We start from the raw sequence: 21,528 nt of genomic DNA, 5'->3' as shown, positions 1-21,528 counted from the left end.
AAAAGATTTATAATAAGCCTACAAAAAACATTAATGAAAAAAAAGATGGACTAATGAACTGATAGGCTATTTTTACCTGAAAGAAAACCATGGTAATTGATCAGATTGTGATGGTTCAATATTTATATAAAGAAAAGGTTACTCGTATGTTAGTCAGGTTTTCTATTCCACCTTTACCTATTTAGTTCAAGGTCAGATTATGGGCTCCTTTTACTAAGGTGTGCTAGTGGTTTTAGAGCGCGCTTAGCATGTGCTACATTGCCATGCGCGCTACACGCTAACACCTCCATAGACCTTGCGTTAGTATTTTTCGTGTAGCGTGGGGTTAGCGCACGCTATAAACGCTAGCGCACCTTCGTAAAAGGAACCCTATATAGCAAGAGGGTGGGTCAGTTATTCAGGAAGTTACAATGGACAGTTTAGTTTGACACAGACATTCAACAGAGTTGCTTGGTCTGTCATCTAATGATTAATTCAATTTAGGGAAGTGATTTTGAAGCATTGTATGGAGTTTTCCCCTTATAAGATGTTCAAGGATAACATTGTAGTTGCTTAAGTAAACTTGGTCAGAAAAGAGAACATTGCAGAAACCTCTACACTTGTAAATGGTAAGATTTACATGTCTGGATCGTATGTAAGTGCATGGCAAATTTAAAAAGTGTCTGTACATGTAAATCCTCCAGGGTACACAGATTTAAAAGGGATATGATGGGGATAGGGTTTGGATGTGATATACATGTGCATCAAAAGTAGATATACACTTCTCATTTTGCAATAATGGAACTATATTTACTAAATATTCCTTTAGCTTTTTGCACCCATCCCAGGATAAACAAAAATACCAGCTCCAGATTTAGACCTAGAATCTAATGGAATGTAGAGGTAGGCTCAAAATCCAGCACCTCCAAACCACCAGTTGTTATTAGGTGCCATCAACAAGTGCTCGAGTCCTAGCAACAATCATGAATTGCGGATCTAAAAAGAAATTGGTTTTGTGTTAGTCTAGAAAGGTCCTCCAGTGTCATCCCCAAGGTTGTTTTCAACGTGTCCATCCATCTGATTGCAGGTTGCTCTCTTCGCTTGGTTCCTTCAGTCTTCCCAAACATGATATCCTTCTCCAGTGATCTCTTTCTTCTGATGGTGTGACCAAAATAAAGACAGTCATAACTTCATCATTTGGGCTTCGAGTGACATAGCCAGTTTGATCTCTTCCAGAATTGATTTGTTAGTTATTCTGGCAGTCCACGGTACGCCTAAAATCCTTCTCCAGCACCAAAGCTTAAATGAGTCAATCTTCTTTCTATCTTGTTTCTGTAGTGTCCAGCTTTCTCATCCGTAACTGACCACTGAGAAAATGAGTGCATGGACAAGTCTGATCTTCGTTTGGATTGTTACCTCCTTGCCTTTGAATACTTTGTTGAGAGCCTTCATTGTAGAGTGACCAAGTGTTATTCTGCAGAGTATTTCCTCCCTGGTAATTGCTTCTTTATTTACAAAAGAGCCCAGGAAATTGAAATCCTTTACAACTTCTATTCTATGGCCTTCAAGCTCAAAATTCTCATCATTGTCTGTATTCATGATATTTGTCTTGTTTGTGTTCAGTTGTAAACCTATGTCATAACTTTTGGCTTTGACTTTTCTCAGTAGGTACCCCCCCCAAAAAAAAAATCAGAAACCAACACTTTCATCCACCATGGCAAAAACTTAGCTACTCCATCCTCTACCATAGACTAATGACTGGGGAGTCAATTCAGAGCTGTTTACATGAGCCTCTGCAAAGGCGCTACAATACATGAGCTTCTGTAGAGATGTTACCATACAGAGTTGCATAGAGCTTCTGCGAGGTGTTACATTACATGGGCTCTATATTAAAAGACATGGAGCTCTGTGGTGGTGTTGCAATACAGAGTTATTAATACCAGCATAATTATGCCATAATCCATCATCCTAATTATGTTACTGACACATTGTTCATCCTACTTATATACATATGTTAATACCAAATCAATTGTCCTATGTATACTTTATACACATGTAAGACTAGGGGCTCCTTTTACGAAGGTGCGCTAAGCGTTTTAGTGCATGCACCAGATTAGTGCGCGCTAGCCGAAAATCTACCGCCTGCTCAAAAAGAGGCGGTAGCAGCTAGCGCGCGGGGCAATTTAGCGAGCGCTATTCCATGTGTTAAGGCCCTTACGTGCCTTCGTACAAGGAGCCCTAGATTTACTATTGCAGCTAAATACTCTATACACTATTTTTACACTCCTCCTAAGGAGGTTGGCCATTCTAAACAGATAAATATAGGACATGAGAAAGTGATCAAAAATATTTATGTTTTGATGCTTATCTTTTTTTCAGTTCAAAAACAGTTGGAATAAATAAAATATTTGGAACCTCAGAAGGTCATTGATGAACTAGAAAATACATATTGCTTCTGTTTAAAATATTTAAGTAAGTTTGAGTTTCTTAATATTTATCACCTTATATGGGGTTTTTAAAGAAAAAAATATGTACTGTGATCTTATGAAGTTGAAAAATTCTATCTCCATGTTTCTTTTATCTGCATATAAGAAAAGTCCTTCAGTCTTCCATCTCCTGGGCAATGTATTTTACTTACCCTTAGGTGGATGGAGCATATATAATAAAGTTATGATTGCCTGAGCACAATTCATCCAGTAAATTGTATACTAATGACAGGGGCCACTAGAAGCTGACTTCTGTCATGACTCAAAGCATCTTTTTTTTACTACTGCATTGGGTATTTTTAGGTTTTGAAGTCTAGATCAGTTTAGAGTAAATATTCTGAATAAAAAATTGTTCTTTCATGTGCAATGCTTTTCAGGTTGGTTTGTTTTTCAAAGTTTTAAATTAGTGGATCATTTGCATGCATGTTTATATTGTTTAAAATTTATTTTTATAAAGAACACTACATAAAACAAAAGACAATTACTGATCAATATTCAAATAAAGTGGCCATCATGTTTTTAAAAGCTGACCGTGGCATTTGAATCTATTCAGGTCCACCCCCTGGACAGTCTAATTCATCTGCCATATGGATAGTTTGTACTGTAGTTTGTATTAGGAAGCTTTTCTGCTGGCCTAACTTAGGCTCTCCTTTATAAAGCCACGCTAGCATTTTTAGCACCGGCTGCGGTGGAAAGACCTCCGATGCTCATAGGAATTCTATGAGTGTCTGAGTTCTTATCACCATGGCTGGCACTAAAAACGCTAGTGCAGCGTTGTAAAAGAGGGGGTTAGAGGAACTTTTACTAAACTGTGGGCGGGACATGGGTGTGTCACTCATTTACTTACACAACTTATAGAAAATTATAAGTTGAGCCCATGAGTGCAGAATTTGGGCATGTCCATTTATACCTACCATTGACATGGCATAAATGGGTGCACTTAATTGTGTGTATGCCATTGCCAACTTATGCTAGTATTCTAATACAGAATCTGGGCACCCAGATGCCGTTATAGAATTAACTCTCAATGCATAGCATCAAAGGACCTAGCTCAAGGCAGCACCCAGTTATTTTACTCATAGACATGTATGCCTGCTCTCATGTAAGCATAAGGTCCATATCTTCAATCTAGATGCAAGTTCTTCAGGATTTGTGCAAATATTTGCAATTTGCCCTTAGCCTTTGAAAATATCCCTGACACAGCCACTTCTACATGGTGAAACAAGGACCTTCTTGGAAATAGACTTACAAATGAGTGATGATTGAACAACTCCAGACGTTTTTGAACAATCTGACAGTGTGGGTGGAATCAATGTTGGAAACACTTCAGATGCCAAATTTTTTTTACTTAAGTACAATATCATTGACTATTATTCCTGTGCACAGTGGTGGGCTTGGTCCCTAGTTCAGATTGGCATCTCGTATAATGGAGTTTTTTTAATGCCTATGAGAAAAAGTGCAACCTTCCTTGATGTATAAGCTTGATTAATCGCTTATACTTGGGATTTCACATTCAGAATGTAAAGTCTGTACTTTCCCAAGTCAACAAATCTTCCGGACCTCAGCGACACCACTCACCATTCAAATAATCTTATAGCGGTACAGCTTTATGCGTCTTATCATCATCAGACCGTTATGAGCAGGTATACAAACTTAACCCTTTTATTTATTCAGTATTTCTTAGTGATTTAAACTTTATCATACATCAAACAATGAATGAAATGTATAAATATATAAACAGTTTTACACTTATCTTTTTAACTCTATGGTCTGGGGAGGCTGGATCCAACATGTTTTCCTAAACAGCTTTTTCAAGGATCCTCCCAGAGCCGTCCCATGCCATACGAATTGCCACTGCTGGGTCAGACCAGTGGTCCATCCTGCCCAGCAGTCCGCTCATAAGGCAGCCCACAGGTCAAAGACCAGTACGCTAAATGAGTCCAGCCTCATCTGCGTACATCTCAGTTTAGCAGGAACTTGTCCAGCTTAGACTTGAAACCCTGGAGGGTGTTTTCCCCTATAACAGACTCCGGAAGAGCATTCCAGCTTTCCACCACTCTCTGGGTGAAGAAGAACTTCCTTACGTTTGTACGGAATCTTTCTCCTTTCAACCTTAGAGAGTGCCCTCTCATTCTCCCTATCTTGGAGAGTGTGAACAGTCTGTCTTTGTCTACTAAGTCTATTCCCTTTAGTATTTTGAATGTTTCAATCATGTCTCCTCTGTCTTCTCTTTTCAACAGAGAAGAGGCCCTCCTCCTCCAATCTTTCACTGTATGGCAACTCCTCCAGCCCCTTAACCATTTTAGTCGCTCTTCTCTGGACCCTTTCGAGTAGTACCGTGTCCTTCTTCATGTATGACGACCAGTGCTGGATGCAGTACTCATCGCCATACATGAAGATGGACATGGTACTACTCTGAACTCGCAAGGTTTACCAAGTCAAAAAAAAAAAATAAATCCTCAAACCTTGTGAGCTCAGACGAATCAGAGTGGGCCATTCTCTCTATGTTATTAAGATCGAGAATATAGACAAAGTTTCTGACAGTTGAAGGAGCATGTTCCTGAGTTTATCATAATTTGAATATGTTTGTGTGGCTTTATTGCATCACAGTAGTATAACTGCAACGGGTATTTAAATATGTCACTGGGGGTCAGAATTTGGAGGGTTTTTTTTGTCATCAGTGCTCAATGACTGGATATGACAATGGCTTACAAGAAATTCTAGCTCTGCCATCTTTTAGACCACAGATAACAGTGGCAGAACTGTTTGTAGCAAATGTGAGAAGTGAGTAACTCAGTTAAAATGTTACTATTTAATAGATAAACGCTTGGAACTCTTTAATTTTAATCATCAGCTTTTTTTCACTATCCATTGTGTTTCACACAGAACAGCAAGAAAGTCGGCAGCACTGCATAGTTAGGTGTTAGATCCTCATGAAGCTGAAGAGAAACGAGGGAACTTCGTTGAACATAGGACACCTCTCCTAAGTTGCCTCTGGTTCTAATTAAGAGAAAAATTCAATAGAAAAATGTATTAGATAATGGTATTGACACAAATTGTCTGAGTAAGGTTTTTCTGACTAATGGTAACTCAAATAAGGGAATACAGGTGTGGCCAATCAGGCAATCTGGTTCTTTTAAGCATTTAAAGTCTTTTCCTTCCTTAGAAAAAGGTGCATTAAGTATATCGAAAAACCAATTTATTGGAGCATGAGCTTTCATTGGCTCTAAGGTGCTGCCTGCCTCTGTCGATCTTATAAAATAAAATACCTATGCAACGACTATCCTGCACCAGCCATAGCTAAGTTCCCAGACCCTAATACCCTTACTGAGATACCCTTTCTGTCCCAAATGAACTTCCTATTGTCTGGGATAAAGGATGGCTTGCTCTGTTCTATAAAACAGCCTCCAGAAACTAATAAGTTTTAAGTCAACAGGGAAGGGGCAAAGAAGCAGGTCATACAAAGAAACGAGATGGGAGGGAATAGGGACCTTGCCTGTCCTTCTGCTACTTTTAACCTTCTGGAAAGGTGTCCGGGGAAAGGAAGAAGACTGAAAGGAAGGTGACAATCAGGGCATCCTTGCAGGAGGGGAGTAACAGCCCATCTCTTCTAGTTTGGGGATTTACTTTCACGTAACAAGGCCCAATCTTCTCTTTATCTGTTATGGATAACACCATTTTTCACCAATCATTTAGAGTGCTACTGTGCTGATTTGATGTGTTTGTACGCAATGAAGATCAGTACCAGGATGTTCATATTGGATTAGATTTGTTTTTGGCATTAACAACAACACCAGCACTTGCATTACTGTTGATGTATTACAGTCTCTTAACCTGCGTTAGCATTATTATTTAAAGCATCTTAATATTGACATCCTTTAAATCATATTTCATTAGAGCACTACTGCTAAAAACTCTTTAGTTCTTTTCACTAATACAGAAAGGTTAACATTCTCTTGCATAACTTATTTGTCAGCATGATATATTCTTTCTATTTCTTTGTTCATTAGATGAAATAAAAAAGAGAAGTATAGAAAGGGTATGCCTAGCCATTCTTAACTGTGAATGCTTTGGAATGAATACCTTGGAATTTTCCGTGGTTTTTGTTTCTTTATACTTAAGCTGGATAATATTCTAACCAGAGAAGGTCTGAACTTTTCTTCTCTTTCTTGAATTGCCTTCACCTATATAATTTTAATTCTGAAAATCTGTAGCTACTTACTTATCTTTGACTAGAAGCTAAAATTCAGAAATCCCATTAATTTCAAGGACCAATGAGTTACCATACAACATTTGCACAGCCATTGTACAAGAAAATCACAAACATTTCTCCTGATAGTTTTAAACTTTAAAGTAAATGTATGACATAGTGCTTGCAGGATATTACCATATAATCAACCAGGCCCTTTTATTAATTGCAGAACAGATTTTCATTTACCACTTGCTAATTCCAAAAGTGTACAGTGTGTGGTAACTGCAAAGCCTGTGCAATGGCTATGGGGATATGCTCAGTATTCTCCCATACAATTAATGTCTACATATAAATGCATGACAGGGCAGGGATGGGGAATAAAAGAGATGCTTTAGAGCAGGGGTGTCCAACCTTTTGGCTTCCCTGGGCCGCATTGGCCAAAAAAAATGTTTCTGGGGCTGAAACGCTGCAGCAAAACAGAGGAGGGAGCTGGCAAGACGGTAAACACCTGGGGGCAGCAGAGGAAAACACTGCATTGTCCTCAACCGGGGCTGCACAAAATACTTCACGGGGCCACAGGTTGGACACCCCTGCTTTAGAGGATGCAGTGGGAGGGAGCAGCGGAAGCGGGGAGGGGAGGGAACTAGAAGGAACTAAGGGGGGGGAGCAACAGGAGACAGCAGAAGATTCAGGGGGCAGTGGGGGATCAGGCCTTTAAGATTATTTGCCCCGGGGCCGGGTTTATCTCTCAGTGGCCTGCCCAAAACTAAGGGCTCCTTTTACTAAGCTGCATTAGGGCATTAATGTGTGAAATAGCGCGCGCTGAATTGCTTCTCGCGCTAGACCTTAACACCAGCATTGATCTGGTGTTAGTTCTAGCCACGTGGCGCGCGATAATATCCTGCATGCGCTTAAAAAACGCTAGTGCACCTTAGTAAAAGGAGCCCTTAATATCCAAGGCTAATTCAGTATGCTTTTGTGAGCAACTTACAAGCCTCTTCTCCCCCATGGGCTAAATATTACCTCCATTACTTTTTTTCATGCAACAATTAAGATGTGGAATCTATTGCTAGAAGATGTGTAAAGACCTCTAGCAAAACCGTACTTAAAAAGAGTTTGTACAAATTCCTGAACAAAAACAATTATTAGTCAGATCTAGGAAGGCTATCATTGTCCCTGGAAGGAGCTTTAAGCTATAGGTCTTTGTTTTTTTTTATCTACCACTGTTGGAGGTAAGATTCTGGGCTTTATAGACGTTTGGTATGACCCAGCATGGTTTATCTCAGATCTTGTGATTTAGGTGTCACAGTTTCAAAGTTCTAGAAAGAGGCATGTTTGGGAGTATTTAGGAGGCATTTCAATCATTTTATAATGGCAGCTTATGAATGTACGCTTTTAAAACCTGCTATGAAAAGATGCCACACATTGAAACGATACACAAGAACTGAAACGAATGCAAAATATCCCAGAAAATTCGGCAACTTTACAAATGCTTTGAATTATGACTCAATTATCTCACTTCACCTACTACACAATATCCTTTTTAATAGAATCATACATCATTCCATGTCAGTGGACATGAAGATCACAAGAACCCACTGGAAACTTGCCGATCCCTCTAGCGTTCATAGAGATAATAAGCCAGTCAGCCATCTCATCCTGCATTTCACAGTTTCAAAGTGATTTTGTCACGAGAACCAATCAATATTTATTTTTCTGAGGATATATGGTACCAACAGAAAACCATGACATACCTCTATGATATTTCTCATTTTCCATCAGAGTTAATAGTAATAGATTCCACATTTAGAGTAATCAGGGCATCTGCAGGGAGTGAGGCCAGCTGCACTGTCTCCTTCATGGTGACGGTGGCCTACAATGACACAAGTCTCATCTCTCTTTGCTCATGCTTCTCAGGCATTGCCTAGAGCCTTGTTCTGTCACAGTCTGGCATAAATGGGCACTTAAAGAGTGGCTTCTTCACAGGTAAGCCAAGATAATGCACATCGACTTCTAGATAAGCAAAGATAATATACATTTTATCATTCATAGTTTCATAAAATTTTGATTAAACACTTAGGGGCTCATAATCGAAAGAGAAAAACGTCCAAAAACCGGCCTAAGTCAGCACTTGGATGATCATAAACGAAAGACGTCCAAGGGCCAATAATCAAACCGGGTTTTGGACGTATTTCTAAACGACCTAGGCCTTTCTAGTGCCGCTGAATGACCATGGCTAAACGGGGCATTTCAGGAGGAATGTCGAGGGCGGGATTTGGGTGGGACATGGGCAGGCTTAGACTTAGTCGTACAGCATGTATAACCGAAAGTTTTACAACAAAGCCTAGACGGAACTTGGACGTTGTGACTTAGACCATTTAAAACATGGTCTAAGTCACAAAAACTCACCTAAAGTCACCAGATAAGCACTGCAAACACATAATACAGACCCCCACACACTACCCCAGTGATCACCAACCCCCCCAACCCCATAAAAATCGTAATCACGCCTGTAAAATTCAGCCTCCAGAACATCATCACCTGGCAGCCTGGCATAGGAAAGCCTAGTCGTCCTGCACAGAGGCAGCTTAAGTCGTCTTGGGGGTGGGTTAGGGACCCATAGAGAGAAGGCCCCTTGACCATAAGCCCCTGCAATCACTGCAATGATACTGAAACATGTGCACTCCCCTATACGCCCCCACGGCCACACGGAGTTTCAACTGCGTATGTGCACTAAGGGTTTTAATAGATTTAGCTTATTTATCTTTGTAGTTAACCAAGGAAGCCAAATGACAATCCAAGCAATGCCTCCAAGCTTGTTATTCATCAATGCCCCAATTATTGCCTTTTTCTGTGTCTTTTTCCCCACAAGTGACAAACACTGTTCCCAGGAAATCAGGCTTATGATCTCCATCACCACCTAGAGTACAGTTGAGAAGCTCCATAATATAGATCAATGCCATCATAGGACTTGGTGGTGTAGTAAGGGTGAGTGGCGCTCTTGGTGGTGACACCCCTCCCCACTGTGTGCGCACGCCCCCCTTCCCTTTGCCCATATCTTTTTAACTTCTCCGGCGTGAGAAGCATGCCCACGTCGGTGTCCGCCCACTCTCTGACATCACTTCCTAGGAGCAGGTCCCAGAAGTGATGTCAGCGAGAGCGCCGATGCTGACGCGGTGGCAACCTCGCACCAGGGAAGTTAAAAAAGGTATGGGGGAAGGCAAGGGGTGAGCGGTAAGGAGAAGAGCGGGAGGGGGAGCAGAGAGGAAGAGGTGTGTTGCGCTCTTAGGAAGACTATGCCTGGGGCGGACTGCCCCCTGCCCCCCCCTTACTATGCCACTGATAGGGCTGCAATTAAAAGGATCTTTGACCTTTTAACAATGTGTTAGATGGCATATGCTCCAGAATTTGGTCCTCAAGTAGCCTCTTCCTGAGGGGAGACAGCCAGGGCCCCCAAAACACAGTGATTATGCTGCTAAAGAGATGGATTTATTTATTTACGTACCAGACCCTTGACACATTTTATTAATTCAGTCATAAACTTAGCACTTGTATCAATGACATACATTACACATCCACACTGAACTCAATTCTTTGGCAAAAATTTCTGGCTGCAGCTTGATTAACAGCATGAATTGACAACTTTACAAGCTGAAATCTAACTCCCCGCTCTCTCCCATCGCAACCTTCCCTATCCCACCCCTCAATACCCCAGTAATGGCTAGTTGGGGGCTGACCTAGCCAAGTTCATTCAAACTAGTAACCACTCCCATTCCTAATCTGCAATATGTGACCACACACCCCTAAACCCCACACAACCACACAGAGTCCTTCACCCCACCCCAAAACAGCAATGAAACAAAACAAAACCTCTCAGGGAGGGAAGGGTAGGAGTTCAAAAATTATCTCACAGATCCTTCATAATCTCCCTCACTCTAACCCCCGTTTCTCTGGCTATCCCTTCACCAGCTTAAATACCCCTTACTTATTGGATATTCTACCTTCCTAAACCCCTTAACTCATCCATTCCCCATCGCACCCTCAACCCTACCCCCTACCATAAAATAAAGCTACTCCCCCCATCCTTAGCAACAAATGTCATCAGCTTGCCAAGATAATTGTGTGAACTCTTTTTAGTTGGCATTAAAACTTGTACAGTGCATTTCTCTGACTTTCCTCTGTGCATGTATGTGTTAAAGAGATTTTTAGAAATATACTTGTGGTAGTCATTTGCATAGTTTAAAGTTTTAACCATAACAAATCTTACATACACTTTGTACTTGACTATGAGACTTTATAAATGGTTCATATTTTAGCCTGTAACAGGGTTGCTTATCTTCTGATATTGTTCAATCTGTAAAGTCTCCAAATATAATAGTATTATGTCTGCTCATATTTTATTTACCTTTCTAACAGATACTTTTCAAATATGACAGGAAAAATCACTTAAACAACATGAATCAATTTGAATGTTTTACAGAATTATCATATCACACCCATCAATCCACAAATCTCTTCCTCATGTCATTTCCACTGAGTCTCTTGTCTATTCTGTTGGCTTGTCTTCTATTGTCTCTGCAAACCTTTTGCCTTTCTGTTATCTCCTCATTAATGGTCTTTTGACTAATTTATATCCTTTTGCATTAGCCTTTGTCTTGCTTTCTGTATTCAATTGTTCCCTGTTCTTTGCTTCCTCTTGTTTCTTATATACTTTGTTTCCTGTGCCATGCCATCTGTGTAAGCTGTGTTGAAGCCCCCAGGTCATCAAGTTGGGCCCCTCCATGCTAGTGAGATCCTGCTGAGCCTGGTCCCGAACAACTGCTAGTCCTGCCTCCTGAGTAACATCATTCTGAGGCATGGGGTGAAGGCGGCCAGGCTAGCAATGGATATACAATGAGCTGGAGAATCAAGTGCCTCCCCTATCACACTAACAATGGATCACAACTAAGTTGCTGAGGAAGATGGAAATATGCTCAGGATTGATTCAGTGTTTATTTCATTGCATTGTTTCTTGCTGTTTGCCTGCTTGAAACCTTCTACGAAAGTGCTTCTTGCGGATTTTTGTTCTTGTTCTCTGTCGACTCCTTAATAAAGATTATTTAAAAAAACAAACAAACCCAAAAACCAACAACTAAGGAGCTGCTGTGGGCACTTGTTTGGGGGATTTTGGATGGGTTTTTAAATTTTATTTTTGGTAGCCTTTTTGTTTGTTTAGAGAAAATTGTTGGGTGTTTTCTATTGCAATAAACCTTTTACAAAACCGTAGTGCAGTTTTTAGTGCTGGCCAAGGCGGTAACTGCTCCGATGCTCATATAATTCCTATGAGCACTGGAGCTGTTACCACCATGGCTGGCACTAAAACCATGCTACGGTTTTATAAAAGGTGTGTGGGGGGGGGGGAGGTGGATATATGCAGGTACTTTCTCTGTCCCAGACCCAATAAATGACTTGCCCAAGATCACAAGGAGCTACCATGGGAATCAAATCCCTCAGAACTAACCATTAGGCTACTTCTCCAAGTTTAACACCCACAATGGGAATCATACCCACAACCCTCACATGCTCATACTTAAGCCCTGACCTCTACATCAAACATACAGCTGGAGATTGGGATTTGCAGTGATTAGCAAGATATTGGTGGCAAATTTTAGGTAGTACCTCTGCTTTGCAACAGGCACATTGCTCGGAAGAATTGTTGAAAGGGGGATATGGAAATTTTGATTGATAAATGGCAGATCAGTACATACAATAAATGAAACAAAAAAACATAATGGCCTGCAGAACTGTGACCAAAATATTTTTAATTCGAAAGACCCAACACGGGCCTGTGTTTCGACTGTAAGCTTGATGGTCAGCTGATGAAGATTGGCAATGACTGGCTATGTTGTGCAACACAGCCAGTCATTGGGCTATCTGCTAAATGGGATATTCAGCAGTGATCTCCTGCTGAATATTGGTGTATAGCTGGCTATGTGATATTTAGCCAGCTGGGAGCCATTCCTGGCTAGCTTAATCGTGCTAAATATCAGGTCCTTATTATCTTTCATGCTAAAGAGTTTTGGAAGTGAGAAAGTGTTATTTTGGAGCCTAAAGTGATTCCAGGACATCCCTAATTTGATTTACAGGTAGGAATGGCTCAAGGGACTGTAGGATTGTACCCCCCCCCCCTCAGCACTTTCTCTCTCCAATATCCTCGTATCTCAAACGTTGCTCTCTATCTCTCAGCTTACTTCCATTTAACACTCTCTCTCTTTACAATCTACTCCTCAATCTCATTATTTTACTGCATTTATCTAGAGCTTTTCTTCTAATTTACTAATCCTAGCCACAAATCCCCATCTCTCTCTTTTCCCTCAGCCTTTCAGTAGCATCCTCTTTCCCTGTGTCCAGCATCTCTCTCTCTGCCCAAAATCTCCTCCTCTCTCTCTCTTTCTTCCATTAAGGGTGAAGTTACCAACACGTGCACCATTAAGATGGGCTATTTTACCACAAGTCATATTATTTTAACACAGATCCCACTTTATGCAATGAAACCCTGTGCTAAAAATAGCATGAATCGGACTACTGTTAAGAAGGGTTATTTTACCATATGTCATGCTATTTCGCCTCTCCTATGTCCAGCAACATCTCTGTCTGTTCTCTTAGGCTTCCGTGGTTGGTGTCATGATTGTTGTTGTTAATCATGTCTTGTCTGAGTAAATGGAACCAACTTTTCAGCCACATTGAATGAAACATCGGTTCCACTTAATCGGTTCCACAGTGACTATCTTCTCTGTCTCTCAGTTCCTACCTTTCATGTCCAGCATCATGGTCTGACATGTCTCCCTCTCTATCCCCTTCCTACCCGCTCTCTTCTCCACCCCATGGTCTGATGTCTCACTCTCCCTTTCATCCCTCCCCTCCACTCCATGATCCAACATGTTTTGCAATCTTTTGTCTCTCCCCTTCAACCCATAATTCAACATGTTTTCCTCTTTCTTTCCTCCCTCCCCTTAACCCCAAGATTCCATATCTCTCCATCCTACCCTCCATTTTCTAGCAACTCACCTTTCCCTCCATCTCTGCCCTGGGTCCAATATCTCTCCCTATTCTTTACTCCCCATTGCCTCTATTGTCCAGCATGTCTCTTTCCTACCCTTTCTCCATGCCTGAGTCAGGTAAACATCTCTCCATGAAGCAGCAACCCTCCCCTCTATGATCTGGAAATTCTCCCATTTATCTTTCAGAATGATATTTCCCTTCAAAGCACTGAAAGAAGCAGCATTTCACATGAGGCTGCCAGCGTTGGTCCTGGAGTCTTCCCTCTGCCCTGCCCCACCCCCTTTGATGTTATTTATTTATTTATTTTTTAATCTAACCCGCTTAATCTTAAGTTTACAAAATACAAACATACAAATAAAAAACAGAATCATCTAACGTGTTCATAATAAACACCACAGCACAGTCACTTAAGAGCCTCCATAAACAAGGTGGTTTTCAATACCTTTTTAAATTTCTGAATATCAGAACGTAACATTACATTAGTGATTTTTATTCCGCCATTACCTTGTGGTTCAAGGCAGATTACAGAAGAGGATTTCTGGACATGTCCAGAGGTGTTACAGAGTAGAGCAGGTTTCTTCAGAGGATTGAAATGTTTCATTCGGTGGACCTGTCAGATTATTCCATAATAATACCCCTGCTAACGAAATAACTGATACTCTTGTGTTCTCATAATGCTCATCTGTTGATAATCACATCAGTCCCTCTGACCTGAAGGATCTTAGAGGCTAATAAAGTTTTATCACTTGGGTCATATACCAAGGAATCTTGTAATGAATGACTTTAAACTTAAAGATCAACACAAGAATTTTGAAAACAACGCAAAATTTGATAGGTAACCAGTGGAGTTTTTTTCCAACCATGGTGTAACATGTTCAAATCTATTTCTATCACATATCAAATGCATTGCCACGTTTTGAATCACCTATAAAGTTCTACACCATGCAGATGCTATCCCCCAATAGAGTAATATTTATGTAGCCAATACTTCTCAAATACTGTCCACTGAACATATATCCCACATAAACCAACAGTATCATATATCTTTTGTAGCACAAACTTATTTAAGGGTCATTCCGCAAAGTCGTCAGAAGTGCCAGTTGTTAGCCAAGTGTTTTCTATGGCTAAGCAACAGTATCGGCACTGGCATCGTTATCAGACCTGCTTTATTTTTAATTTTTATGTTTTACTTTGGGCTCCATGTTCTAATTAAATACTTATGACTTATAGTTAAAAACTTATCTTAGCTCTTTGCTTTACTATACAAGTATATCTTCTGTGTTGGGAAGGGACCTGTCAGTTCGACATATTTTGCCTCAGGCTTTTTCAAGAAAAGTCCCCTACAACATAAAGCGGATAGATGTTATTCCTATAATCTTCTCTTAAAAAATATCAAGCTCTATTCTCAAAATATGAGACTAAATATTATCCATACTGTTTTGTTAGGACAATAAATACCCCTTCTATTATTTTCCACACCATTCCAATCAGATCACTTCTTCTCAGTAAGATGGCCACGGCGTTTTTGTTCACTATTTAAAGCTCCCTCTGTGCTTACATCATTATTGCTAACAACGAATTAGGGGCTCAAATAAATGACATCCATTCAATTTCTTCATTTAAGCCAAATGGTGCCACTGTATTAAGTATAAAGATCCATAAGAGAGGGTTACTCTCTCCATTTTATCACCATTCCTCCAGACAACCCTCCAAGAGAATCTTCGTTCACATCTCAACAGGCGTCCCTTCTGGGAATGTAGTGTAGGCTTCTTTGAGCTGTAAGGAGTGATTGTTGATTTTGCCCTTTGATCATACACATCCAGGGTGGGTGGGGAGATACTTTTAATTAGAGTGCAATTGTTGGATATGTATAAAGGGGGAATGATATATGTGTTTGTCATAAATATAATTTGATAGAATTTAAGTGTTAAAGTATAAAATGTCTGTAAAATATGTTGCACTTATTTTTGGCTTTAAAATGAATAAAGATATTAAAAAAAAACAACAACACAAAAACAGACATCCATTATTCAGAAATCAAAGCTCTACTTTAGTTAAATGAAATAGAAGTAGTTGCCCCTTCTTAGAATAATTAGCACAAGTGTCTACTCGATGCTCAGGCCCCCAAAACTGTATATACCAGCTGTACAGGTCAGTGATGTAAATAGGACCCTGGCACCGACAGCATTTCTTAAACAACTCGAAAGTTTTGACATGGAAGTAAACATCTCAGAGGCGAAGTCAAAAGACTCAATGGCTAAAACCAAGTACACAATACTGCAAAGGGGAAAAAAAGGGGCCCAAAAGCCTGACTGAGGGAACAAAAAGGAAAAGAAATATTTATTTATTTATTTACAGATTGAAGAAGGTTATAATAAAACAAGAAATTAACAAAGCTAAATGGCAAAAAGAAGCGTTGACAGGAAGGCAATGCGATTTTGGATGGAGTCCAAAAAATACAACTTCTTCACTATGTGGAAAATGAAGAACTTAGGAACTGTGAGCCGACATCAGGCGGGAAGGCACTCGAGCATGCGCGGTAGAGGCAGTCTCGAAGCTTTGCAAAGCTAAAGTGATGGTGCACTTTTCACTGTTCGTACCGGGATCCATGGATGACGTCATCCACATGTGAGAACATGCTGCCTGCTTGTCCTAGTATAAACTATGTTACTATGCTGCTATGTTATTTATACACAGAGGACTTTACACTTGTAAACACTGCTATTAAAATGTGTAAACTGCATGCAACTTTTCTATACTGACCTCCTAAGCTAGCATGTTATTGAAAATAAATAATTTTTAAGCATTTTTGCCCAAATGATAAAGCCTATTGGGGTATGTCTGTTCATGTGCATGGGCAAATGGAAAGACAGAAATACAAGGTTAGCGATGTGGAGGGGCATAATCAAAACATACAACATAAGTCCAATTTGGGCATATGGCACCAGATGCCCAAAGTTGGCAGTAGGAAAATGTCCATTTTCAAAAAATACGTCCACGATATATTTTTATGCTAAAATTGTCTATCTGGACGTCCAGGCTATTACAAACAAAAAATCCAATGGAACTGCAGTAATATGTCGAACAACGAAAAAGGAAAAAAACTGCAGGAATGGTGTCCAAGATGCCAAGTCTTTAATCAATGAACATCAATATGAACAAAAAAAAAACCCAGTTTGTATCCAACATACGAGTATGGTCCATGAGGTAGATGAACCGGGACCTGACACGGTCCATGTTTCGAAGAAACACTCTTTCCTCAGGGGTCCTAGAAAGTATAACATACTAGGGTACCATGTGGATAACAACTGGAAATGGCAGTTTTGTGAGCAATAAAGTGAGCAGAGTGCACTCCTTCGAAGTGCAAGATCGATTTGTTCACAAAACTGCCTTTTCCAGTTCTACTTGTTTTATATTACGTCTAATATATTTCATGTATAATATACAATTTGTGAGAAGCCATCATCAAATTCATAATTTATTTCATACTTTAGAACATGTTCCATATTAATAACAAAGTCATGGCAATGCATTTTTCAAGCTTCTTTTTCAACTAGAGAATAGTAGTGAACTAATTAAAAGAACTGAAACTGACAAACAAAAGTCTGGATAATAATTTTAAAAGGGACAGAATAAACATGTTAATGCATTCATCATGTCAGACAATAAGAATTTTTTAGACATGAAAATGCATAATTATAGTAAAAATATTAAAGAAATGTGATGAAATTCATTATGTGAAAGTACTAGATTTTATTTTGCACGGCCTTATTTTAACAATTATAATTATTGCACAAAGTAATGAATTTAATGGCTTCCATTAGTCATGAACAAGATTAAATTGATTAAAGCTATTCTAACTGTTTGAAAGCTTAAAAAGAGAATTGTATCATTAGATGCCTATTACAGGTGGATCAAGACTGATATTAAAATCAACATAGATTTGAAGAATTTAAGAGTTATATCAGCATTCCCCCACCACTTAAGATCAATATTTTAAAGTTGTTTATACAAATGTTATATAGCATTTACTTGAATATTCATAAAAAACAGGGGATATAATAAATCCCAGAAAAACAATGTTCTAACAAAAATAACACAACTGTGGCAATGAAAAATCACTTATAAGCGGAAAGATGAGGAGCTCGGCGTAGCCATATTCAATTTTAGATAATGGTGAACAATTGAATGGCTATTCCTGTTAGGATCATAAACAGGAATAGCAATTCAATTGATTACCAGTAATTGGAAAACCCATGATAGAATAAATTATACTTTTTGGTGGGTGAATGTGTGCACTATGTACAGATATGAACAGATTACTGCAGAGTGTAAGGGTTTTAGTGAAGTTTTTAATAAAGTTTGGAGCCCATTGACTAAATTTGTAATAATATATATTTATCATATCTTTTCTTTGGTTCATTTATTTTATACATTCAGGGGGGTGGGGGGTTGGAAGGTGGGGAATAAATATTGATAGCGACATTTGGGTAACTTTAGTCTTCATTTGTATTAGATATTAGGATATATTCTGTTATTGTTATATGTTAAAAACTGAAACTATTGAATAATGTTTATGTTACCTGTAAGGATTTTAGTGTAATGTATGTAATACATACTGTTCTGTCATTTGCATGACACTGTTTTTGATTTAAAAAAAAAAAAAGATAATGGTGAACATCTAGGCAGCAATGTCAGAAGGCAGGCTAAGACTCAGGCCTGGATTCCTGTAGAGATATCTGGTGTAGAGAGGTAGATCTGGGAGACATCAGCATGAGGTGATAATGAAAACCATGGGAGGAGATCAGTGTACCGAGGGAATGGGTATATTTGGAGAAAAGGAGAGGTCCCAAGACAGAGCAATGAGGCAAACTGATTGATGGTGGGATAGCGTTGGAGGAAGATCCACCATTACATACACTGAAAGTGCGATGGGAGAGCTAGGAAAAATATCAGGAGAAAACAAAGCCCTGGATTCCCAGCGAAGCAGTGTGTCAAGGAGTAGGTAGTGATCAGCAGTATCAAAGGCAGCATACAGATCAAGAAGGATGAGAACAGAGTAGAGGCCATTAGATCTGGTCAAAAACAGGTCATTAGAGACTTTAGCAAGGCCAGTTTCTGTGGAATGGACTGGGTGAAAGTCCAAATGAAGTGGGTCAAGAATAACTTGAGATGAAAGGAAATCCAGGCAATGGCTGTGAACAGCACATTCAAATAGCTTGAATAAGAAGGGGAGGAGGGTGATGGGGTGGTAGTTGGAGGGGGATGGGGTCTAGTGAGGGTATTTTGAAGAGAAGTGTAACTAGGACATGTTTGAGGATATTTGGACAGTTGCAGTGGAGAGTGATAAGTTGAGGATGTGACAGATAGGACGGATGACAGTGCTGAGTAGGTGGATGGGAATCAGATCAGAGGAGCAGGCCTCTGGCTCAGTCTTGGGATGCATGTAGGAGCTGCTGCCCATGGCTTTGTGCAGAGAGGGAGGCACTTACTTGGAGCACTGAATGGAGGGAGGGAGGGAGAGAGAGGAGTGCAATGAGATTCAGGAGGAAGAGAGCACAAACTTTGGACAAAAGATGGAAGGAAGGAGATAGATGGCATGAATTTGGGACACCAAATGGAGGGAGGGAAGCATGAGCCATAGGATGGAAAAATGGAGGGAGTGAGGGAAAAAGATGCTGAGGTGGGGGACAGAATAGAAAGTGATAATTGGGTGTCTGAGTAAGAAAGAGAGATGGTGCACATGGGGAGATGAAGAAAGAGGAGAATTGTTGGGCATAGGGAGGGAGAGAGAATTATTGGACATGATGGTAGGAGAGGAGTGAGGTAGAGATGCATGGGGAAGATAGAGATGAGAGGGAGTAATATTGGATGTGGTGATGAAGAAGGAACAGTGGGATGGATAGAAAGAGATGCAAGAGAGGTGAAAAAGGTGGGAAAAATACTAGGATCCGAGTTATATACAAATTCAACTTTAAAATGGTTTAAAACATGGAACCTGCTCTTAACCTGGGGACTGCATGTAGTTCTGAAATTTGGGAAAACAGATCATCCAAAAAATGAAAACAATTTTCTTTCAGAGCTAACCTCATTAATCTGTACAAAAATTCAGAAGGGGCATCAATATGTCCAGGCTTGGATTCTAAGGGCTCCTTTTGTCAAGCTGCGCTAGCGGTTTAACGCACGTAATAGCGCAGCTACGTAAAAGGAGCCCTATGTTTAGGTCCTAATGCTTCCAACTTGTAATACACTATGGGCTCCTTTTACAAAGGTGCGCTAGCGCTTTTGACGCACGCACCAGATTAGGAGGCGGTAGCAGCTAGTGCGTGCAGCATTTTAGCGTGTGCTATTCCGCGCTTTAAGGCCCTAATGCGCCTTCGTAAAAGGAGCCCTATATCTGTTTCTCATTCCCTCTGTAGCTCCTACCCTCTCTACCTCATCATCCCCTTATGTTTCCCTTCATGATCAGCATATATTGATTCATTCTTTGTCCTGTGTATCTATCATCATTAGATTATAAGCTCTTTCGAGCATGTTTAATGTACAGCACTGTGTGCATCTGATAGCACTATAGAAATAATAATTAGTAGTAGTACTAGAAGTAGTTGAATATCCAGAGCAAAGATCAGTGGCTTACACGTAGCCATCAAAGCCGATTTTCAAATGTATCTCCCCCTACATCTTCCTCGAAGACCAAAGGAAATAATTCATTTCATCTCTCAATTATGGCCTCGTCTCCCCCGAGTGCCCCTTTTATACCTCGGTCATCTAGCAATCCAATTGATTCTTTTACTGGCTGCTTGCTCAGGGGTGATATGATAGAGGTCTATAAAATACTGAGTGGAGTGGAAAGGGTAGATGTTAATCACTTATTTACTCTTTCCAAAAATATTAGAACTAAGGGGGCATGTGATGAAGCTACTAAGTAGTAGATTTAAAACAACCCGGAGAAAATATTTTTTCACACAGAGTGTAATTAAACGTTGGATTTCATTGCCGGAGAATGTGGTGAAATCAGTTAGCTTAGCTGGGTTTAAAAAAGGCTCTGCTAATTTCCTAATTTATAGGTCATTATTGAGATTGCTTTGGGAAACTCATTGCTTATTCCTAGGATAAGCAGCATAAAATCTTTTTTTACTACTTGAGATCTAGCTAGGTACTTGGGACCTGGGTTGGCCACTGTTGGAAACAGGATACTGGACTTGATGGACCTTCGGTCTGTCCTAGTATGGCATTTCTTATATTGCTTCTAGTACACTTTAAAAGTTTTTATTATGTTTTGCCTCCAAAACAATCTTCTTTTCAGCTACTGTAAGTCTAATGGTGAAAGATAGACCCGTCTTTTAGGTGGGTCTATCTGGCTGCATGCCTTAGCTGGATAGCTCATGAAAATAGGCAGTGACAAACTATGTCACACGACGTAGCTGGTCACTGGGCTGGCTGGCGAGCCCAATAGTCACAGGAAATAGCCAGCTATCTCCTACTGAATATTGGTGGATAACTGGCCAAATGGGACTTAGCCAGCCAGTAGCCATTGTTGGTCATGTATGTCCCACTGAATATCTGGGGGGGGGGCATGTGATAACTTTTGGGGGTCACAGTGAGCCCCCAAAAACTGAATAGATGGACCTTGTGGGAAGTGAGAGGTTATCAAGTTTCAAGTTTCAAGTTTACCTTTATTTGATGAATCGCTTATCACAATATCTAAGCGATGTACAGTTAAAAACCATCAGAGTATGGTAATACATTTAGTTTTCAAACTTCACTTAAGAGCCAGACATACATTTAATTTACAAAAATCACTTAAGAGACCGACAGAGGTTGACGAAC

This window comes from Geotrypetes seraphini, chromosome 2, assembly GCF_902459505.1.
Source record: "Geotrypetes seraphini chromosome 2, aGeoSer1.1, whole genome shotgun sequence".
Classification (NCBI taxonomy): Eukaryota; Metazoa; Chordata; class Amphibia; order Gymnophiona; family Dermophiidae; genus Geotrypetes; species Geotrypetes seraphini.
Note: the sequence above shows the minus strand (reverse complement) of the source record.